Source organism: Nicotiana tomentosiformis, unplaced genomic scaffold (genome assembly GCF_000390325.3).
Source record: "Nicotiana tomentosiformis unplaced genomic scaffold, ASM39032v3 Un00501, whole genome shotgun sequence".
Taxonomy (NCBI): domain Eukaryota; kingdom Viridiplantae; phylum Streptophyta; class Magnoliopsida; order Solanales; family Solanaceae; genus Nicotiana; species Nicotiana tomentosiformis.
In genome coordinates this window covers 1-6,576 of record NW_027175060.1, presented here as the reverse complement: position 1 = coordinate 6,576, position 6,576 = coordinate 1, and the positions used below count along the sequence as shown (strand labels likewise).

The window sequence follows — 6,576 nt, the reverse complement described above, 5'->3', positions numbered from 1 at the left end:
CAGCAACAAAAGATTTTTCATTATTACCATGTGTATGGACGTGCAAATACAACTCACTTGGTGTTGGATCTCGACCCTTTTTAACAGCCTATACAAAAGTTATTCAATTAAGAAGATAGAGCAACAAAAGCAAATGCTCAAAACTGATATGCATACTGTTGAAACACCAAGAAAACCAACCCCTTTAAAACCCATAGCTCATGCTAGTCTACAGAGCTAGATTCTAATTTATCAGAATCAGATTGTGACTAGTTAGAGTAGTATTCTGATTTATTAGTTCAATTCTGCAGCTAGATTCAGAATATGAAGTAGATGTGGCTCAAGGAGAGTTCAAACTAGATTGCCTCAAGCACATTCCAGTAGAACAACATATTCAAAAAGGTAAAGATTCAAAAATAACAATACAGTATACCATCCCAGCACTTTCAGCAGTATACTGCTGAAAGAAAAAAGCTAGTAAGTATTACCTTTGAACCTCAATAAAGGGAACCTTAATGATCATTTCAGACAATACAAATCCAGAGAATAACATATTCAAAAAGGTAAAGATTATGTGAAGACTGAACAACATATTCACCTAGCATTACATCCCATAGACTTATAAAAATAATAAGTTCCAATGTTGCATACTTACTATAAAGGGTAGCCTAGCACATGAAGCTAAACAAGTGTGAAACATTTGCCTGAAACTTATATATGGGCAGAAGCAAATTTCAGAATGTATAAAGAGGAAGAGTATAGGATTTTCATTTAAAAAATGGTTACATAAATGTTACTCGCCGTGACTACAGTAATCCCACTTCAGAAAGTCATATGCATCCCACTAATAATTTCATCCCAATTTTTTCTAACAATAACAAGCACCAAACAGTATACCATCCCAGCACTTTCAGCAGTACAACGTCAATCTAGTACTGAAGCACAAGTCCTATGCATCACACTAATACACTCTTTGCAGTCTTTAATACCATATGTATTATCTGGCTACTTATGGCCTAAGTTGTTCGTCCAAGCAGGTGCTAAGTTACAAATAACTTAATTACTAACTCTCAAGGACATGAAGCCTAAAAGAGAATGTAAGAAGGACAGCATGCAACTGGAGCACCAGTTTAAGCAAACCCAATACAGACTACTTTCTCCAACTCCAAAGGAACTTAGGCTACCTAAATCATGAATCATTATAATCCATAATGCAATCATCTCAACAGAATCCACGGTTTTGCAAGGAATCAAGTCACAATGCAATCATTCAACAATTTACAAAAATGTCAGTTAACAAGTTCCACAACAAGAAGATCATCCAAATTCTTAACCACCATAACCCGACAACACAAATGAAATGAAGTGTGCATTACTAACAAGAACGAATGCTCTAGCCACCAAGAAACTAGTACAAAATTATCAGCAAAAGTTTTCTACTACAGATTGGTGCAGGTGAGCTTATGTCATGAATTCTCAGGTGAGCCTTCACTACTCTATCTAACTTAATTACGGCTCAGTTTCAGAAAATGTAGAATGACTATGTTTTTATTAGATACTAATATATTAAACAAGAGTTTACCATGGAAGTTTATATAAAAGTGAAAAGGTGACAAAGTAAGAAATATAGTTTCTGCTTTTGGAAAGAAGTGCAAGTGAACTGGATAGATGAAAAAGAAAAAGAGAATATAGGTCAAGTAAGTAGACATGGACGGCGTAAAAAAGATCATAAGATATTATCATCCAAGAAAATAGATTAGCCTATAGCTAGGTCACCAAGAAAGGTGGCACTCTTGTAAACAGAAATCTCAACAGCTAGCAAGAAAGAAATCAACACCTAAAATCCCTTTATCCAACTGCTAACGATAATTTCGGCACACATTGACAACCCAAATTTTTCGAAAAAAAATTCTCAAACAATAATTTCAAGCACAGTATATTAAAAACAGAACAAGAGACAATCCACAACTCATAACTTACCGAACTTAAATAAGATTTTCAGATTCGAATTAGTGCAAACTTAAATGAGATTTTCAAATATTTTATATCCACTTACAAGTCTCTTGCGATGCTCCCCAACACTGATAGAGCCACCTGTGTGAGTCCCAGTGGCAACTCCGCTCCCAACACAACGATTATTTGCATTTATTTCTGACTTTTCAACACATTTAGGATCTTTCCAAAGTCTAAACCAACTTTTTCACACATTATTTGGAATAGTGTCTGGTTGCACCCCATTTGATTTTAGTTTACTAACAAAATCACTATATCGTTTTGCTGCCCTACGCTCCCATGCTGGAAATTGATGTTCCAACGTCAAAAGAGCTCAAAAGCAGTTCTCCTAGGAAAGGGAAATACATTTTGAGGAGGGAAATCTAACAATAGTTGGTCTCATAAGGGCAAGACAGTCAAGTCAGAAATTTTATCCTTCTTAACTATCTCAAATTAAAAAAATGAATTTGTTCTTTAATAAGTTTGTAGTGAACTCAGGCATCCAGCACTATAGATTTGCAGAAATCATTGCTACATGGGAGAAGATTGTGAGGTCCTACATCCTAGTCAGATGTCAATATAGACCAAAGGAAGCACTAACAATCCAGAGAAGCTTGAACATTCTAGAGAACATGGTCCAAAAATTAGAGAGGAACTGTGGACCTCTAGTTCACAAAATTTGAGCTTGGAATAATCATGGAAACAATCAATTAACACTTTGGCTAGTTGACAAAATTCTAATAATTCTAACATGGTTTATTCTTGGAAATATTGAGAGTTATGGACTAAAAAGGCCATCAATTGGACCATTAACACTCAAGAATACACAAGGAAAAACCCTTGTACTTGACATTGGTGCACAAAATTTTTCCAGCGCATCAAATATTTCTAGCGCACAAAATTACAGGCAGACATGGCTATTTCTGCAGAATTTTAAGCTCAGTGAAAGCATATAAAATTACCAACATTTCTCTTTAATAAGAAAAACAGTGTACCGAGGGGAAAAAACAATAACAAAGAATAGAGAAAATCTGAAATAAAGATAGAGAAACTTTGAAAAGAAAACACCATAATAAAGAACAAGACAAGATGAAATCACAAAGAAGCTTACCTTATCAAGGACATACAATCCCTAAAATCAACGCACGACTTCGAATTTCAGAATTCTGCAAACACACAACTTCGAATTTTAGATTTTCGCAGTAAAAAAAATGCAATTTCAAAAGTTTTCTTCTATTTTTCAGATAGGTAAGTAATAACCTCCTACCACGGTAAGATAAGTATAAAAAATCACTTTTTAATACAAGAAAAGTAACGAAATTGTCAAAGATTTGACACTTAATGTGAACACTTAATTTGTCAAGGATCAGAAGAAAGCTAGCCCATACCTCTGAGAACAAAACCCTTTTGCAAAAACGGGAAAACAGCCCGCCACCAGATTAAAAAAATGGTGACCTACGCTGCTGAGGTCTCAGCGTTTGTTGAGGACCGTCGAGGCGTCAACTGAAAAATATTAAGGACCAAGCATTTCTGCCTTCGAAGAAGAGGAAGAGAAGAAAGAGGAAGAAAAGACGGAAGAAATTGAGATGTTTGTGCCGTAATGGTTGGAATGTCTTTTACCTAGGGTAATTTCATTTTTGGGAGGGAAATTTAGCAACGAAATAGCGACGGACCGAAATTCTATTGTTAATAATAGTTAATGAAATTTTATTTTAGGAAATTAGCAACGGAATATTTTATCGCACATAACTTTCGAATGCCTTGATAAGTAAAATGAATTCTGCGACGGATTTTTTGACGTTAAATTCGTCGCTAAGTTTTAATAATTTTTGTCGCCCAACTTTCGTCGCTACTTTTATAGGTAAAATAAAGGCACTAATATTTAGCGCCAATTTTAGCTATGAATATAAGTTTTTTTCGCTAATCCGCCACTATATTTGATACGAATTATCTTATAGCTTATTTGGCAACAAACTACAAATTTCGTCGCTAATTCATCGTTATTTAGCTACGGAATATCTCTTGTCGCGAAATTCCGTCACTAAATGCTGCTTTTTTTGTAGTGAAGTGACAACAATAACAACAACAACAACAACAACAACAACAACAACAACAACAACAACAACAATCTTAAATCCAGTGTCCGGTAGTCCCAGCTACCAAAATTTTCTCAGAACTACACTGGCCTGATTACTTTATAGCCAAGGATATGTAGGCAAACTCGGAAGCAAGGTTCGATCACGTTTTTCAAACAAAAATGCATTCATTGGAGTTACACACGAGCAAAATTAGCTATGGCATTCATTTTCTTTGCACGAAAACTCTTCGTGTTCTCGAGCAAATAGGGGCAACTGTAAATATCAAATTTTAGCTCTTTATATTTCTCCTACATTACATTATTTTTAGGTTTATTGTGTGTGTTTATAGACTTTAGCATTAGAATATTAATTAATTAAGGAGTTTAAATGTTTGGATTAATGCCATTTTTCAATTGAGTTATGCACAAATCAGACCCAATTGTTTAGCCGAATTCGGCCGACCCAGTCTAATTATTGGCTTGCCAAGACCCGGATTAAAACGACGTAGTTTCGTAATAAAACTACATTGTTTTACTAAATGAATCAAGATAAAATCTTACCCATCCATTCCATCTTGAACCAATGGCTCTCATTCACTATTTGCCCAGGTATTTAAAGCCTCAAAAATATGAAAATTGCTCCCATTTTCACCCATATTTATTTTCTCCTTCCTCTCTCTTCTCTCTCTCTCTCTCTCTCTCTCTCTCTCTCTCTTCAATTGTTTGGTTTCTTATTTACTACTTCGGAGACTATTTGAGTACAAAATACAAAAATCAATTATTTGGTAAGAAAATATATACTTTTGGATAATTTTTGAACAAAAGTCTGTTTTTGAATAGTGAAGAGCAGATTTTGTTTGGAATACTCTCTTTTGGACAAGATTGAACTTGAAAGTCTTGCCTTTTGAATTTTAGAGCAGATCTTGTTAAAACATTTGTCCAAAAAAAAGGAGACATATTTTTAATCATGAAATGTCTGTTTTTTTCCTAAAAACATACATCTTTAGAGTAGCAGGGAGATCTCTACTGACTGAGAAAAAGGAGAGAATTTTGAGAGAAAAATTTCAGTAAAACCATCTTTAGTATGTGAAAATTGTGATCTTTGTGAGTGTCTCTTAGAGTGCAAAACCTTTGAGAAAAAATAGAAAGACTCTTGAGGCAGTTTGTGCAGTATGAAATACCTCCCTATGCCCACATATGAATGTGTGTAAAAAGTCATGAATGACGTGATAATATATAGCATGAGAAAAAATGCATCTCTATGCCTTTATGTCATGTGTGCATGCCAATGCCATATATCTCAGAGATGAATCATGTGCTCACACTCTCAGAGTACTCAATCTCACAGTCTCACACTTTCCATTCATCATGCTCAACCACTCGGTACTGTATATGGCCCATACGGCCCAGGAAAATCCATCCCGAAACCTATACAACACTGACTATAAGTCATCCAGTACCGAGGAAAAAGGGCAATCTAACCCTGTGGAGAAATCCATCTCCAGATATCAAGTACATCGGACAAATCCATCTTCAGGAAATCCATTCCTCTATAATATCATCCGTGCTCACTAGGTGTGTGTACAGACTCCGGAGGGGCTCCTACAGCCCAAGCGCTATCATAATCCAGATCCAAGCATAAATCAATATTACATGCTGTAGCGTGCAACCCGATCCCATAACTGTCACTCGTAATCAGGCTCTCAGCCTCACTTAGTCATCAAACTCTCCAATCTCACTCACGGGCTCACAATGTCATGAAACTAGCCCGACAACAATGATATGATGTATCAATAAACGACAACTGAGACTGAGATATGATATGAATGCATGAATATGATTGAGTGCGAAATATCAATGAAATCAGTGAGATGACAGCAAGAAACGACCACTATGGGTCCTAACAATATCATCCTAAAGCCTAAACAGGTTATCTAGCATGATTGACAGCTCAGTTACTTAATCACATGGTGATAACATGGCCGATTTTGGGCTTTTGATTAAATATTCGACCTTTTTCGATTGGGATTGGTTCCTTTAGCATCGTTTGATGTATTTGAGTTATTTTGGTTAGTTTCGAGCCCTTCGGAGGTCGAAACGTGCGGGATGGCATTTTTGAAGCATCGTTTGGCTTGCTCGGTATTGGAATTGGCTTGTTCAAGGTAAGTAACTCTTCTAAACTTAGTGCTGAGGGTATGAAACCCGAATTACGTGCTATGTGATTGAAGATGAGGTGATGCACATGCTAGGTGACGGGCGTGTGGGCGTGCACCCTGTGAATTGTGACTCTGTTGTTTTCATGGCATTGTTTAGTGGCCATATTTTGTTGATATCACACTAGTTTCAAGCATCTTTGTTGGTTTTCTGGGATGTCTTAACGTCATTTCTGCTGCTATTCTTGCTCATTCTACGACTGTATTTTTACAATTCTACGATCCGGGTATTTTTTTACTTTGTATTGCAGATACTTTCAGAAGTAATAAAGATTTGAATTTAGTTTGGATTATTGGAACAAGAATATGTTCAAT

General features: G+C 35.8%; 1 long non-coding RNA gene across 1 annotated transcript; it reads right to left on the bottom strand.

The window, feature by feature from the left end:
- LOC104087982 (uncharacterized) lies at window positions 1-3,558 on the bottom strand. Its single transcript, XR_011413356.1, has 3 exons — window positions 3,360-3,558; window positions 2,036-2,320; window positions 1-88 (listed from the first exon to the last, which is right to left on the bottom strand). It is a non-coding gene; the product is annotated as an uncharacterized lncRNA (long non-coding RNA).
- Window positions 3,559-6,576: the final 3,018 nt, after the last annotated feature.